Consider the following 17,868-nt stretch of genomic DNA (forward strand, 5'->3'; position numbering starts at 1 on the left):
CTGGTGTCCTTTTTGTGACATCCAACCCTTGCCTGACATTTTACAGTTTGGTCTTTTCTTTGCCCAGCAAGGTCTGGCTATAGCTACACTTAAAGATTGTCTTTCAGCCTTTTTATGGTTGCCAGATCAGCCATCTCTTTTCACCTGTTGTAATGTATTTTTGGAAGTGGCTGATCCAGATGTACCTGCCAACACCTTTAGTGATGCCTAAGTAGGACCTCTATTTGGTTACGCACAGTTGTTCTCTACTCGTAGTGACTATCAAAACAGTGTTCTTCATCGCCAATAACATTTGTCAGACAAGTGAGTAAATACCAACCTTGTACCATACAGCAACCATACACTTCCTTCTTCCCAGATAACCTGGACCTTCAGAAAAAAGCACAATTCCTGCTAAAAGTAGTGACGCGCTGCCACGTGGGCTTCCCTCCATATGTTCACAAAGTACTACTTCCTGGGCGCTTCGTCTGATCTGTCCTGCAAGACTTCCTGGTATAAGCCATTTCAGAGGTCAGCCACCTGGGGAGGTATTCATATAGTATCTATTAACAAATTGTAGAATCTTCAATCAGACATCTCTATCAGAAGAACAAGTTACTTACTTTAGGTAATGCCTTTTTTTGATTTTTCTATGGAAAAGGCTTGTACGGTCTACTAATGAGATCCTAATTTAGAGAGCTGCACACTGGCAAAATCTTATTGCTATGAGCCACACGTACGATGACTCATACAGAGATCAGAAAGATTCTTCCGTAAAAGCGCAGAGGTGGAGCAGATCTAGTGGCTCAATGTCACATCTAGGGGCGATACTGATCTGATGCAGAGTCGCACAACAGCGCCTATCGACGTGCAAGGTAATTACTATTAAAGTTTCTTGGTCCAGTCTGGGACACGGGAAATTCACAAGGTGAGGAATCTGCAGGAGTCTCTACCAGTAAAGTTGTTACTGAAGGTAAGTAACTTGTTATTTCTGCATGTCTGTGGTCCTATTTTGTGCTATAAAAAAATGAAGCTGTGCTGCCCCCAATCCCCACTCAGATCAGCCATTATTCATTAACCAAAGCTGCATTATTCTATTATTCCCGCCGCTGCCTGCCTTCCCGCCGCTGCCTGCCTGCGGCCCCGCCCCCTCGCCTGCCGATTGGTCAGCAGCTCCCGCCTCCCAGCGGACCCTCCCTCCCGGATCCCTTCTTATGACGCCCCCTCAGCGACCGCGCAGCGGGAGCACCGAATGAGCGCCGAAGGTGCGCCAAAGGTAAGCCCGTCTGCGCCTGGACCGCGCCCAGTGCCAGGACCCCTGGCCCCCACCGACGGAAGCCGACCAGACGGACCTACGACGCCACCGAACTCATCGCACTCAACACCGGCCGAACCCCAGGCTGCTACCGAGCCACACCGAGACGCACCCACGGACCCTTCAGCTGCCACTCCTGCAAGTTCACCTGCAACCGGACCCACGCCACACCAGCACCCACCAAGCCGAACTCCAGCAGCACCCACCTGAAGTGCATCCTGCTCAACACCCGCTCCGTCCACAGACACGCCGTCGAGCTCTGGAACCTGCTCGACAACACAGCCCCAGACGTCGCCTTCCTCACGGAAACCTGGATGAACGCCTCCTCTGCGCCCGACATCGCCATCGCCATCCCGGACGACTACAAGATCATCCGGAGGGACCGCGTCAACCAGACAGGAGGAGGCATCGCCATCATCCACAGGAACACCATCCGCATCACGACCGACACCGACGATACCCTCGCACCCGCCGAACACCTGCACTTCCAGATCCACGTCAACCCCAAGACCACCCTCAGAGGCACCCTCATCTACAGACCCCCGGGACCACGCACGCAATTCAGCGAAGACATCGCCGACTTCATCAGCCCGCACGCCCTCCTCTCCGCCGACTACATCCTCCTCGGGGACCTCAACTTCCACCTGGAGAACAACAACGACCGCAACACCACCACCCTGCTGGACAACCTCTCCAACCTCGGACTCAAGCAACTGGTGACCACCCCCACCCACTACGCCGGACACACAATCGACCCGGTCTTCTCTTCCAGCAAGGACATCGCCTTCAGCCACGCCACGGGACTCCACTGGACGGACCACAGCTGCGTCCACTTCAGCTTCAGAAGGACCACGTTCCACCATCACCAGCAACAGGTTCCCCGCAGAAGCTGGAACAAGATCACTGCTGACCAGCTCGCCGCTTCCCTGAGCAAGAACCCTCCCACCAGCACAACGAACCCCAGCCAAGCAGCCACCAACCTCACGAAATGGATCAGCGACTGCGCAGACGACCTCGCCCCTCTGAAGACCCCGCCGAGCCGACCCGGCAGCAAGAAAGCAGCATGGTTTAACGATGAACTCAAGAGCTCCAAGAAGAACTGCAGAGCACTCGAGAAAACCTGGCGCAGAGACCCAACACCGGACAACATGACTGCCCTCAAGTTCGCCACCCGAGAACACCACCAACTGATCCACACCACCAAGAAAACCGCATTCAAGGAACGACTGGACAACAACGCACACAACAGCAAGGAACTCTTCAACATCGTGAAAGAGCTCTCCAACCCCAACGCCGGAAACAACGACATCACCCCTTCGCAAGACCTCTGCAACTCCCTCGCCTCCTACTTCCACAACAAGATCGCGGACATACACAACAGCTTCAGCACTCAACCGACGCACGCCACGACCGAACCACCGCCCCCCACAACCACCCTCCGAGCCTGGACCCCGATCAGCACCGAAGACACCATCCACACGATGAACTCCATCCACTCCGGATCTCCGACAGACCCCTGCCCTCACCACGTCTTCAACAAGGCCGACGCTGTCATCGCACCCCACCTGCGGGACATCATCAACACCTCCTTCGACACTGCGACCTTCCCGGAGAGCTGGAAGCACGCCAAACTCAGCGCCCTACTTAAGAAGCCATCAGCCGACCCCACCGACCTCAAGAACTACCGCCCCATCTCGCTGCTCCCGTTTCCGGCAAAAGTCATCGAGAAGACCGTCAACAAGCAACTGGCCGCCTTCCTCGAGACGAACGGCTCCCTCGACCTCTCGCAGTCTGGCTTCCGGACCAACCACAGCACCGAGACTGCCCTGATCGCAGCTACCGATGACATCCGAGCCCTGCTCGACAACGGAGAAACAGCGGCCCTCATCCTCCTGGACCTATCCGCGGCCTTCGACACTGTCTGCCACCGCACCCTAGTACAGCGCCTCAGCAACGTCGGAATCCAGGAGAAGGCACTGGAGTGGATCATCTCCTTCCTCGCCGGAAGGACACAGAGAGTCCGCCTCCCCCCGTTCAGATCGGAGGCCACCGAAGTCATCTGCGGCGTCCCTCAAGGCTCCTCGCTCAGCCCAACACTCTTCAACGTCTACATGAGCCCCCTCGCAGCCATCGCACGCCAGCACAACCTCAACATCATCTCCTACGCCGACGACACCCAGCTGATCCTCTCCCTCACCAACGACCCCGTCACCGCCAGAGCCAACCTTCACGAAGGGATGACGGACGTTGCCAAGTGGATGATGAACAGCCGCCTGAAACTGAACTCGGACAAGACGGAAGTCCTCATCCTTGGATCTTCACCCTCCGCCTGGGACGACTCCTGGTGGCCCCCCGCCCTGGGCAGCGCACCCAAACCCACAGACCACGCACGCAACCTGGGCTTCATCCTGGACTCCTCCCTCTCCATGACCAGACAAGTCAACGCCGTCTCCTCGTCGTGCTTCAACATCCTGCGCATGCTACGTAAGATCTTCCGATGGATCCCCACCGAGACCAGGAAGACGGTCACCCAGGCCCTCGTCACCAGCCGTCTGGACTACGGCAACTCCCTCTACGCCGGAACCACCGCCAAACTCCAGAAGAGACTCCAGCGGATCCAGAACACCTCAGCACGACTCATCCTGGACATCCCCCGACGCAGCCACATCTCCGGACACCTGAGAGACCTGCACTGGCTCCCGGTCAACAAGAGAATCACCTTCCGGCTCCTCACCCACGCACACAAAGCCCTACACAACCAAGGCCCAGGATACCTCAACAGCCGCCTCAACTTCTACGTTCCCAAACGCCAGCTTCGATCGACCAACCACGCCCTCGCCGCCGTCCCCCGCATCCGAAGAGCCACCACAGGAGGAAGGTCCTTCTCCCACCTGGCCGCCAAGACTTGGAACTCCCTTCCGACCCACCTCCGCCTGACCCAGGACCACCTCGCCTTCAGGAAGCAGCTCAAGACCTGGCTGTTCGAGCAGTAGCAGACCCCCTCCCCCCAGCGCCTTGAGACCCTCTGGGTGAGTAGCGTGTATAAATGCTTTGATTGATTGATTGATTGATATTGTTAGCTGTTCCCATGTGCCATTTCTTTGGGGATGGACAGAAAGCATTTTGGCAGCCTTGAATATCCGCAAACGTTCTCATTGATTGGCTCTTTTTATATGCCTTTAAAAGGAAGTGAAATGCCTCTTTGTTTCTTGACCACTTTCTTCCTACATAAAGTATGTGAAGCCTAGTTTTCTGACTCTATGTCTGCTTCAGAAAGCCATATTTGTGGTTGCCCCTACGATGTTCGAATAGAAACAATCTGATCATGATTTTCCTTCCACCATGCCTCCCTGCCCGCTAAGGGTCCGTTACTATTCTCTAAGCTATGGCCTTTGGGTTTACTAAGGTACTGGAACAAATTTCCTCTCAAGTAAATAATGCCTCTTCCACCCAATAAGCATATTCCAGTCCTTCTTTGATTCCAAGATCCCATCATTGTATTTCAAATATCTGAATGCATGATTGTTCTATTTTTTTGCAGCCACGTTCTGGAATCCACTGTTGAAGATCCTTAGGAAGGAATTGGAATATCTTAAATTTAAGAACATTTCAAATATTTTGGCTCGGTGACAAAAAAGCACAGTGTTCACCTTACCACTCCTATCAGTCTAAAGTATCATGAGACCTGCGGCTCATTGTGGGCTTTAGAGTTAGGATAAAAGATGCTGCACGCCAACAGAACAGGTTACTGAGCCCTGCCTGTGCTAATTGAACAAGAGCTAAATCACTTCATTCTAGGCAGTAATGACTGTGGAACAGGTAAGTACGCTGCCAAGTTGCAGCTTTGCCCACATCCACCTTACTATTATTGTTCATGAGACTATTGTTGCCTCTATAACTGCCAGTCATCGCTTGAGGGTTTCTCGGGAGCGCATAGTTGATTTTTTGTACCTGAGTTCTATGCACAATACTGTGCTCTTTGAGTCGGTAAGGGTATCCGCATCAGGAGTAGTTTTGTGAATCTTTGACTTTTCAGCCAGTCTGTGTAGCGTATCAGAATACAATTCCTAGTTCTACATTGAATGTGAAGATGGCACTAACTGTTTCACATATAAACTTGTTTTTACTTTGGGCATTAGTGCCTGATAAGTCCTATTCATCAGCTTATTACTTTGGAAAACTGACAAATGTAGCAGTAGCGAAAGCTTTCGTGTTGCTCCTTTCTCAAGTACCAGCGTTAAGGAAATGTACAAAACTGCTTTCCTTGACAAGTGTTTGCAATTATCAATAGGCCTAAAAGAAATCCCTATAAGTCTCAGTGGCAAATTGAGCTTTCTGGTTGTATCTGTGGGTTGTATCTTGATTGTTGAAGGAAAAGAGACCCAGCTGTTCCCTCTCCCAAGGCCTGAATGAGGGATACCTCAAAGAAGGATCAAAGTCCAGATGAGGGATATCTCAAACAATGCTCAAAGTTAAGAACTAGGGATACCTCAGAGAAGACAGTCATTAACGAGGATAGCTCAAAGGAGGAGGAGTGAGATGGACCTTTATTGTAATTGCAAACAAATGCAACCTCACTTGTCTCAAAAACACCAATTTAGAAGCAGAGTAAAATTTCATAAATTATTTGAGAATAAATGTCAAAATCCAGTCAGTAGAACCAGAGATGTGCAATTTAAATGTTTTACGGTAAGTACAGCACCTAGAAGCATAAAGCACCAGTCGGCATCATCTGGTCATGCGAGACTGGGATAAGAAAGTAACAAGTTCAAGCCAACTGCAATGGAGCCCGACACGGACCAGGTTATTATTGCTGAAAAAGCTACCTTCTCAAAGTTTACCATGAGGAGTCCAGTTCATGGTGGAGGAGGCCGCGAGGAGCAGGGAGAGTGTTGCGGATGGCCATCGCTGTAGCACGAAGATCCTGCCGGTCCTCACGATTGGTTGTTGCAGGTGGTTCGCGTTGACAGTCACCGCGAGCTGACAATGCTGTAACGCGAAGATCCTGTCGGGTGCTGGGAACGGATGTTGCTGGAGCCTTGCATTGGCGGTTACCACAGGTTTTCGATGCTGTAATGCCAAGTCAGACCTTGTGTCGCCTGGTATTGCTGACTGTTGCTGTGGCACATAGAATTCTATCTACCGGACTTTTGTGTTACTAGCCAGCAAAATCTTGGCGCGAACAGGCCGGTTCATGGTCCTTTAAGGAGGAGCTCAACTGAGGCCAAAACAAGGGTCCCAAATCTGTGGGACACATCTTGAGGGTTAGGAACTCACTCTTTCAGAGGCTATCGGGGCTCAGGCGGGTCCAGTTGCAGGCCCAGTGCAGCAGGTTCAGCTGGGCATGGGGCCTCTGACTCCCTGTAGCTCTAACAGGAGGCCAGTAAAATGGAGTAGCTTCTGCCTGGGATTAAGGGAGCAGGTCCAGTCTTCCTTCTCAGCAAGCAGGGCAGCAATGCAGCTTAGTAGCACTTCTTGCAGCAGAGCAGCACAGAAGTCCCAAACCTGTGGATGCTACAGAAGAGGAATTATACTGAAGAGTGAGTCTGAGGGTCCAATATTTTTATGTGTGCCTTCTTTGAAGCAGGACATGTTTCTAGAGGCTTCCACCCCTCTGAGGTTTCTGGAATCTCCTTCCTCCCTGCTGCGCCCCCAGCTTGTCTGGAGGCACAAAAGACTAGGGTGAAGCCCTTTGTGAGTGTGCTCAGGCGGGGCCTTTGTGATGTGCAAGGGTGGTAGGTGATCCTTCCGCCCCTTATCCAGCCAGTGATGGCCCATCCTGCCAACACTTATTCCTCCTTTGTCTCACTGTTTGGGAATAATACACAAAGTTCAGCTGCCCGCTACACCTAGTCATGTGACTCCGGTTCAGGCTCCAGGACCCAAATATTTAGGACAGAAGAACTATACATTTCTAAATTTGGCTTTTTCAGAATTGTGACTTACAATCCGACTTTACCATTAAAGAGGGTTTTAAATTACAATTCTTTAGACACCAAACCCGACCTTCCGGCTTCTTCACTATTGAAAGTTAGCAATTATTAAATGGGGGAGTGAGACCTTGCAGTAGTAAAAACAAATGTAAGAGTTTTGGATTACCAGGCTAGGTAAAGCTTAAAGGTACCTGACAAACGTATTACATAAACTGCATCCTGCCCTCTGGGCTGTTTAGGGCCTACCCTAAGGTTGACTTATTTGTAACAAAAAGGAAGGTTAGGCTTGGAAAATGGTTTACTTTTCCAGGTCGAAATGTCAGTTTAAAACTGCACACAGAGGATGCAATGTCAGACTTGTTTTAAAGGGCTATTTAGGTGGGTGGCAAAATATGTGCCATAAGCCCACTAGTATTTACAACAAGGGGTGGTGAGGGACAGAGTCTCTGAATTAAGCAGAATACTCTCACCCAGTCAAAAGATCAGGGCTAGATCCAACACCGTTTTTTAGCTCATTGCACCATCCCAGTTTCAGAACCTGGCTGTATGCAAATTAGTCTGTTCCTGTCCCAGTGCATGATGGGAACAGGGCAAACCAAACTACAAAAGCCAATTCTTACACTGGGAAGGAAACAAGCTTCGGGGACCGGTTTCTGGCATTACAGCCGTCTTCGGCCCGGCTTGCTTGAATCCTGATGGTGCAATGAGCAAGGGACTCATGTCTGAGTATACCCTTCCACGCTTAGGGTGGACAAAAATATTTACAACAAGGGGTGGTGAGGGACAGAGAGGATGCAATGTCAGACTTGTTTTAAAGGGCTATTTAGGTGGGTGGCAAAATATGTGCCATAAGCCCACTAGTAGCATTTACTTTATAGGACCTGGGTACATGGAGTATGACTTTACTAGGGACTTAATGTAAAGTAAATGTGCCAATTGGATATAAGCCCATTTTACCATGTTTAAGGGAGAGAGCACAAGCACTTTAGGACAGGTTTATTGACAATTGCTGGTCTATAATTACCTGCTGTGTAGCCCCTGTTTATAGTGGGATTTCCATTGACTAGTTGTGCTTGGTGAGTGAAAATTGCTTTACCCAAATTGTTTAATAGTGGTTTGTATTGGTAAACATTTATGTGTCTGGATTTATCAAGATGTAATTTGGATGTATGGGTGTTTTTTCTGAACGATTTTGCATTTGTAGGGTTAATTTGGTTTCACGGAGGTGATTTGTCCATCACTGCTAAACAAACAGCAATGGTATTCTGGAAAGTGCCCAGAAATAAGACAGTGAGCTAATGGACTGTCCATTAGCATATTGATTCTCTGCTCTGAACCTACCATTGTTTAGCTTCCACAAAACAGCTCTTTGATTCCTTGTAAGATTTCTCTTTTAGGTGTAGCACCAAGAAAGCCTAATTTGGTGCACAAGTTGGTTCATAAGTTATTAATATTCCTGCATAACACGCTACAGTGCATTGTGACTGTTCTGCTCTCACAAGCCACTGTCAATGTTGAATAGTTTGCTGCATGGTGACTCAATATAGACTATGCCATAAGTCAGAAAGCCTCTTTCCTCCAATAGCAGCTCAGTGTCTCTTAAAAAAGGATATTAGTACTCCAAATGATGTGGTATACATATTTATCAGACCATTCTCTCTCTTTTCTCTCTAGGGTGTGAATATCATCTTGGGCAGGTATGTTCTCTTTTTCTCCTGGACACTATAACCAAGACATAGCTTTTTCCCTTGAATGAATTCCTATTCTCACTAGCATTCTGGCACACGTTTTTATAAATTATATATTTTTTAAAGTTCAGAAAAAAATAATATGATCATAATAAAAAACATTACTTCATATGTGCAGGTATTTGTTAATACATGGAGTTATAATAATGCTATACAATATCCACTAAAATGGTTAAAGGATAATATATAAGAGGATATGAGTACAGTCAAAGGTTCACAGAAATAGTAAATAATATATTGCAAAAATACACAATTGTGAAAAAGAAAAAAAAAATTCTATATATATATATATTATAGCGAATGATAAATCAAGCATAATTATAGACAAACAATAGGAGGTCAAGGAGGCTTGATAACTTCTTGTTTTGATGGATCGGGTAAAGAAGTTTTCTTCACGTCATTGTCTAGAATTGTGTGAGTGGGCACCAAAGGTGAGAGCGTTTAGAAGCAAGAGAGATAGGATGAACGAGTGTTGTATCGAGGCGATGATTGTGACCTACAGCATACCACCAAGCTAAATAGGACAATTTAGAGGAATCCTTTCAAAAAATTTTTTTTTTTTGCTGAAAAGCTACAGCTATTAGCACATCAATAAGTGGTAGCTGGGATTTACTAGTTTTCCAGTCCGGTGTTAAACTACCAAGAAAAATGTGTGTATGGGAGAGGGAAGTAGTGGAGTAAAATATAGTGTTGATTTGGTGCCAGACCTGTTTCCAAAATATAAGAACATGTGAACAGCATATGAAGGAGATCAGCATCAACCTGGGAACATGTCCAGCAAGTGTTGGGCTATGTGTTGCGTATTTTATGCAAGTATTTGGGGATAAGAAACAATCTATTGTAAATAAAGAAGAGTGTTTGTTTGTGTTGTGCTGGCAGCTCTGGATGATTTCCTAAGTTTCGTCCAAATTCTGTTCTAGAAAGAGATAGGCCAATTCTTTCCCAGATCTGATTCCCATAGGAGTTCCACTTTGATTTTGTCTCGGGTCTCAGGAGGTATCATTAAACGGGGGTAAATGGTGGACGCTTTGGGATTTATGCGCAAAAGGTTATGCCATGGGAAAAGGGGATGGGAGGATGTGGAAGGTGAAGATTTGAGTTTAGTATAAGTATCAAGTATTGCGCTCTGTAAGGTCAAAAAATTTGACTTAAAGGAAGAAGGTAAATGATAAAGAGTTTGTAATTGCGTAAATTAAATGGGTGTGCCCTGAACTAAAAATGAATGCACCCAGAGTAGGCCTTTGTTCCTCCAAATCTTCCAATATATGGGTTTCTTATTAAGAAGGATTTGTTTATTGCACCAAATTGTGGAGTTGAGAAAGGTATCTAAATTATGTACCATTAAGTGGGGTGTAGTGGACAGTAGTTTACATGATTGTTTTATTATAGGGGTAGAGAGCTTTTGTGGTTTGCGGGTAAATGAGCGATACTCCTGAAATGAGAAGGGAGCTAAAAATGGGGTCTCAAGATCTACCCAGAGAGGTTTGTCCTCAAATTGATTAGCGATCCAATTCGATAATTGTCGTAGCTGAAAGGCTTTGTGATGATTGGAGAAATTATGGAAATTGACACCGCCTTCAGATTTTGGTCTTGTCAATTTCTGTAGAGCCATTCTTGATTTTCTAGCGTTCCATAGAAAAGAAGTCAACATAGAATTAATCTTTTGAAAGAATTTAGATGGAATGGAAAGTGGAATGTTAGAAAGGGCATACAAAACTATCAACATCATTTTAATCGTGTCCAGACAACCCCATCAGGAAAGATGAATGAATGAATGAATGAATTCGGATTTCTAAAGCGCGGGTAGCTGCCCTGAGGCGTCCAAGCGCTAAGAATATTGCTGAGGTTTAAGTTGGAGGGAAGGCAGATTCAGCTTCATTGATTATGCAGTAAACAGTAGTGTTTTCAGCTGTTTACGGAAGGAGAGAATGTCAGGGTTTGATCTGAGATGCTGAGGCAAGGCGTTCCACTTTTTTGCGACATTGTATGAGAAGGAACGGCCTCCGGACCTTGATTTCTTTATTTGTGGCACAGTGGCTAGATTAGCAGAGGTGGAACGCAGCTGTCTAGTGGGTAGGTAGGGTGTGATGAGGGGGAAATTGATAGCCGGGCCTCGAGACCAGAAAGTCTGGTGTGCGATGCAGAGTGATTTGAAATCTACTCTTTCCTTTACGGGGAGCCAGTGCAGTATCCTTAGTCCTGATTTTACTGAGGATCTGCGGGGGATTTGTAAAAGTGTTCTGGCTGCGCAGTTCTGAATTAATTGTAGTTTGCGTAAAGTGAAGTCAGGAGCTCCGAGATACAATGCGTTTCCATAGTCCAGCCGCGATTGGATCAGGCCCAGGACTACGGTTTTTCTTGCTTCAAAGGGGAGTAGAGGCAGGATCTTCCTGATGACTCTCAAGATGCCGAAGCAAGTGGCAGAAAGTTTCGTTGCCTGTTGGTCAAAGGACAGGGACCTGTCGAGCCAGACACCAAGGCTCTTAATAGCGTCTTTGGGAGCTGGAGCCGGACCTAAGCTGGGGGGCCAAAGAGTGTCTATAGTGGATGGTAAAGTGTGACCCAAGAGCATGAGCTCTGTCTTGTCTCCATTAAGTTTGAGACAAGACTTGGTCATCCAGCTTTTGACCGTCTCCAGGCAACCTGCGAGGTCTACATTCGCCGAGGGACCGCCTGCCTGTGCCAAGGAGACCACCAGCTGGGTATCGTCCGCGTAGGTAACGATCTTAATACCAAACGGGCGGACGATCCCAGCCAGCGGCCTCATGTAGACGTTAAATAACGTCGGGCTTAGGGATGATCCCTGCGGGACTCCGCACCCCAGAGGTTTGCTGGAGGAGGTGACATTGCCCTCGTACACCTGGAAGGATCTATCGCTCAGGTAGGATTTGAGCCACTCCAGAGCTCTGTCAGATATTCCGATGTCCAGGAGACGCTGCAAGAGGATACCGTGGTTAACGGTATCGAATGCGGCGCTTAGATCGAGGAGGATGATTGCCACCGATCCTCCCCGATCTACGATTCTCCTGGACTCCTCCGTGACTGCCAGCAGTGCCGTCTCGGTCCCATGCTTTGGGCGAAAGCCAGTCTGGGATGGATCGAGCAGTTGGTATTGTTCGAGAAAAGTTGTTACTATACTGTTTATGTGTTTCTCCAGAATTTTGGCTGCCCAAGGCAGCAGGGAGATCGGGCGGAAATTGTTGAAGTTCTTGGTGTCAAGGTTAGGTTTTTTGACCAGGGCCCTCACCATAGCCTGCTTCCACGCTGTTGGTACTGTGCTGGTAGCAATCGAGGTATTGAGTACTCCAAGCAGTGTGGGAAGGATGGTTTGAATGGCCGAGACTAGAACATATGGGGGTGCTGGGTCTCTGGGGGAGCCCGACTTCACTTGGTGCATGAGGGAGGTGAGGTGATCTACCTGCAACTGGGGGAATTCCTCCAACACCGGAGGGTGATAGGGTGAGTGGTTATGAGGAGGACCAGGGAGTGCTTTAGTCAGAACAATCTGTTCTGTAGATGGAAATGAAGAGTAAATAAGATTGATTTTCTGAGAGAAGAAATTAGCCAGGTCTTCACAGCGGAGCTGTGGATTCTCCGTTATAGACGGAGGGGAAGGGAGGGTGGTGAGGCTTTTGACTATTTTGTATATCTCTTTCGAGCTGGAGCTGGCCTCTGCGATCTGGTTTGAGTAGTATGATGATTGCGCACTTTTTATGTCTTTTTTGTATAGTCTGATGGCGTCTCTGTAAATAGTTTTATCTGTTTCCGCGTATCCCAGTCGCCATTTGCGTTCCAGTCTCTTACAGAGACGCTTTTTCTCCCTTAGTTCGATGGAATACCAGGGAGCTGAAATTCTAGATCTTTTGAAAACTGTTTTCTTCAAGGGGAGCGTGGCGTTTAGGGAACTCTGGATCCATTCATTGAATATTTCATTGGCCTGTGAGGGGGTCTGGCCGATTGAGGGAATAGATTTTTGTAGTTCCTGGGTCCACTGGGCCAGCGGTATTTTAGACCAATTTCGGGTTTCTTGGACAGTAGGTGTTGGGAGTGTAGGTTTCTCTGTTGTCCAGAGCAACGGGACTAAGGCATGGTCTGTCCAAGGAAGTGCTATAGAAGGACAGGCCTTCAAATGAGGACAGTTGCTGAAAACTGGATCCAGCAAGTGGCCTTTCGTATGTGTAGGAGATGAGACCAGCTGGAGCAACTGCAGGGCAGATAGGTCCCTGCTTAATTTGTTAGCGATGGAGTTATTGGTGTCGTCAAAGTGTATATTGAGATCGCCCAATAGCGTGAAGTTGGAAGGAGATAGGGCCAAATCGGCGACTAACGGTGGCAAAGTTTCGTAGAACTGTTTGGGAGTGCCTGGTGGGCGGTATATAAGTGTTCCGGAGAAACTTAAATTGGGGGAGAATTCCAAGGTAAAGGACATGCTTTCACATTCCGGAAAGGGGTTAGGGATGCAGCGACAGGTGAAGCAGTCTTTAAAAATGATGGCTAGTCCACCCCCTCTATCCTGTTCCCGGTCCAGTCTTACAATTTGATATTCCTTCCCCAGGATTTGAACCAATTCGGGGTCAGAGTGAGGGGTAAGCCATGTCTCCGTTAGAAAGAGAACGTCCGGTTTTTCCTCTTCAATTAACAAGGGGATGCCATCTTGCGACCAATGTTTTAAGTTTAGCAGAACATTTGTCTATGTTTAAAGAGATAGATGTCTTTATAGAGGGAGAGAACCAAATGGCAAGATATTTTATATGCTTAGGATTCCAAGTAAAGTTGGAGATCTTAAAGTCATCCTTAAAGGTGTATTTGGTTAAGTGTAGTATCTCACATTTTCCTCTGTTCAGTTTATAGCCAGATACCAATCCATAGGTCTCAACCTCTCCCATGAAAGCTGTAAGTGAAGATTGTGGTTGGGAAGGAAAAACTAAAATGTTGTCAGCGTATGCTGCCAACTTAATTTGTTGGGGGTCCGAGACAAAGCCTGTGATTGAGTTATTCTGGCGTATTTTTTAGAGAAAGGGTTCTATGGCCAAATTGAAAAGAAAAGGGGACAGGGGGCATCCTTGGCGTACGCCTAGTTGAAGATTAAAGTAGGGGGAGATGAGGCCCCTAGTAGATATGGCGGCCTTGGGATTGAAGTAAAGTAGGGATATTAAGGAACTGATTTTCGGTCCAAATCACTTGAGAGCGTGAAAGATAAAAGTCCAGTAAACCATATCAAAGGCCTTTTCCGCGTCTAACTCAATTGCCGGCAAGGAGTCCGGATAATGTGGTAATTTAGATAAAATGTCAAAGAATAAGCGTGTATTGTCAGTAATGTTGTGGCCTTTGACAAAACTTGATTGTTCTTTTTCAAGCGGCATGGGAAGATATGGTTCTTATCTTGGGGCTAGAGCTTTCGTTTTTTGTTTTTTTAATAATCTACGTTAACTAAGGATATAGGTCTATAATTCCTACAGAACGAGAATCCTTATCAGTTTTTGGTATTAGAAAGATCAAGGCTTCGGAGAAAGAGCCAGTGGAATTACCAGAAACAACAAAGGAAGAAAGAAGAGTATGCAAGTGTGGGAGTAGTAGGTGAACAAAATGTAAATAACATTCCACTGTGAAGCCGTCACGACCTGGGGCCTTGTCTTTTTTAAGAGTTTTTAAAGCACTTAACAATTCTGTTTGTGTAAGTTCAGCTTCCAATGAAACTAAATCTATTTGAGGATTAATTTGTTTTTGAATGGTGGAGAAGTATTGGGATATGTCTGTATCTGAGGGGATGTTTTCTGGTGTGTAAAGGGATTAATAGAAATGTACAAATTCTTGGAGTATTTCATTCTTTGAATTTCAATGCTTGGCTATCAAGTGTGTTTTTAATAGTTTCCTAAAGTGCAGGATGTTGGGCTCAGCGCGGATCTTAAGGGGCAAAGAGTTCCAGTGTGTCGCCACTTGCACCAAAAAACGTCGGCCCCCAGAACGGGCTCTTTTCACTCTTGTAGTCTGCATCAGATGTCCTTGATCCGAGCGCAATGGGCGTGTGGGCTTGTAGGGGCGAGCCATAGAGGACAGAATAGCAGGACCCCTACCGTACAAGATTTTATGGGCCGTGCATAGCGCCTTAAATTTCACCCGCTCCTTAACAGGGAGCCAGTGCATCGCTTTCAGGGCGGGGGCAGCTGATTGTCTTCGCGGCACTTCCATCAGAACCCTCGCAGCTGCGTTCTGCACCTGCTGAAGAGTTTTAAAAGTCGCTTCTGGAGCGCCTAGAAAAAGCGCATTCCCGAAGTCGAGCCGTGACAAAATTAGACCATGAATCAAGAGCTTCCTAGATGGATTCGGGAGCAAAGGTAGTACCTTGCGAGCAGAGCGCAGCAAGCCAAAGCATACCCCCGCGGTTTTCCTAGCATGTGTCCTGAAGGATAAGTCTTCCTCTAACCAAACCCCCAAGCTCTTAATTTCCTTCTTGGGGGATGGCGGATCACCCAGGGACCGAGGCCAACAGCTGGTGATGAGAGAGGGACTGGCCTTGCCCAACACCATCAGCTCAGTCTTGTCCCCGTTGAGCTTCAAGGCGGATTGGGACATCCAGCGGTGAACGCTAGAGAGACAGTCATGAAGGACTTCAGGTTGTTCTACCAACTGGGTGAGGCCTACAACCAGCTGAGTATCATCAGCATACCTGATGATCTTCACTCCTGAAGGGGAGACCACTCTTTCAAGTGGAGCCATATAGGTGTTAAATAAAGTAGGGCTCAGAGATGAGCCCTGCGGGACTCCACATTGAAGAGGGTACACGGTGGACTGCTCTCCCCCTTCCCATACTTGATAAGACCGGTCTGAGAGGAAAGATTTCAGCCATTTCAGGGCCATCCCTTTGACACCCACCTCTGCCAGCCATTGGAGGAGCACCTGATGATTAACGGTGTCAAAAGCCGCACTCAAGTCCAGGAGGATCACTGCCACTGACCCCCCTGAATCAAGAATGCTCCTTGCTTCCTCCACCACTGCCAGTAAGGCTGTATCTGTCCCCTGACCAGGGCGAAAACCAGTCTGGGAGTCCCCTAGCAGATGATGGTCTTCAAGATGGTGAGAGAGCTGATAGTTAACCAGCTTCTCTGCAACTTTAGAGAAACCGGGCAAGAGTGAAATGGGCCTGAAATTAGCCAGATTTGATGGATCTAGTCCCGGTTTCTTCAATAAAGCTTTAACAACAGCGGATTTCCACCTTAGGGGCACTGTGCCCTGGGCAAGTGAAAGATTAATAAGATCCGCAAGCGGAGTGGAAAGAACCTTTGCCACCTGTTTAAGGAATTTCATGGGCGCCGGGTCACTTGGAGACCCACTCTTCATCCTTTCCAGGACTTTTTCGACCTCCTCCTCTGAGAATGGGCCGAACGAGAGCAGCTCAACGGGACTTATTGTTGAGCTGACGTCCATTTCCACACTTGGCGACATCGCTGGCAATGAAGACAAAATCTTCTCGATTTTCAAGTGAAAGAAGTCGGCCAGCTCCTCACATTTCTCCTGCGGGTTGTCATGAACCACTGGGGGAACCGGAGCCTTCAACAGCTCTTTAAAGATCTTAAAGGATTCCCCTGGAGAATTGCTTGCCTTCTCAATCTTATCACTAAAAAAGTTCTTTTTAGCCTCTTTCAGAGCCACTTTGTACTTCCTCATGCCTGCCTTATAATCATTCCGATTTTCGTCAGTCCGCTCTCTTCTCCATGCACGTTCTAATCTTTTGCATGAGGTTCTGAGAACCCTGAGTTCGGGCGTGTACCATGGAGCGGAGCCAACTCTTCTTTCTCTGAGTGGCCTCCTCTTTTTCGGGATCAGCGAATCCAAAGTATTAGTGAGCCAGTTGCCCACCTGCTGGTCCGCCATGGTGGGGTCAGTAGCAGGGGGGGGACAGGTTCTTGCCAACTCGGCTGCCCAACTATCCACTGGCAGCCTCGACCAAAGACGTTCCACTGTGTGTCGTTGAGGTACCGGGTCTCTCCCCTTCACCAACTGCCACTTAAAAGGAACCAAACGGTGGTCAGTCCAGGGGAGAGCCAAAGGGTGTAGGGCAAACAGATTTTTTGAGTTCGCAAAAACAACATCCAGCTGATGGCCTCTCTCGTGGGTGGCGCCGACATTAACAAGGTGAAGCTCGATTGCGGCCAGCATGCCTTGTAAGTCTTTCGCCAATCCATCGTGAGGGTCATCAAAATGCACGTTCAGGTCTCCAAGAACTACGAAATTAGAGGATGCAGCGGCTAATGGTATCACCGCTTCAATAAAAGAATCTACAAAGTTTCCCATAGTAGCAGGAGGCCGGTAAAGAAGGAGGCCTGATATGGAGAGAGTCGGAGATAGTCGCAGCACAAATTGACAGCTTTCTGAATTATTAATGTCGCAATCTACAGCCTTGCACATGAAATTGTCTCTGTACAGGATGGCTACCCCTCCCCCCCTCCCATCTGGCCTGTCCTGATGAAATATAAGGTATCCCGTCGGGAGGGCTTTTACAATATCCGGGCCAGAGCTAGAGGTTAGCCAAGTTTCTGTAAGAAATAACACGTCCAAATTATGGTCTGAGATCAGGGAGTGGATTTCAGTGGCATGGCAGGGTAAGAACCTGCAGTTGAGCAGCGCCATAGATAACTGTGATGTATCCCTAGTGATACAGGCCGAACTGCAGAGAGAGCAATTTAAATAGGGGGTACCCTCTACCCAACAATAGCTACAACCAGAACATCTAGGGGAATGAAGTGACATCAAAGTATCCCTAGAGTACCTGATACTGGGATCCATATGTCGTACAGGATTGGGCAGAGTGTCATGCCCTGTGCCCGTCTGGGCACGGACGGGCGCAGACGGGCTGGACTCAGGCGTGACTCCGGCGCAGGTCCGGCGCGTCCGC

General features: G+C 47.9%; 1 pseudogene across 1 annotated transcript in view; it reads left to right on the forward strand.

Moving 5' to 3' along the window:
* Positions 1-17,868, forward strand: part of LOC144756200 (E3 ubiquitin-protein ligase TRIM39-like) — a 486,436-nt pseudogene that overhangs the window by 62,987 nt on the left and 405,581 nt on the right. Inside the window, exon 4 of the transcript XR_013595098.1 lies at positions 8,902-8,924. The product of XR_013595098.1 is annotated as an E3 ubiquitin-protein ligase TRIM39-like (transcript). The remainder of the gene's footprint in view (positions 1-8,901; positions 8,925-17,868) is intronic.

Source organism: Lissotriton helveticus, chromosome 5_1, assembly GCF_964261635.1.
Source record: "Lissotriton helveticus chromosome 5_1, aLisHel1.1, whole genome shotgun sequence".
Taxonomy (NCBI): domain Eukaryota; kingdom Metazoa; phylum Chordata; class Amphibia; order Caudata; family Salamandridae; genus Lissotriton; species Lissotriton helveticus.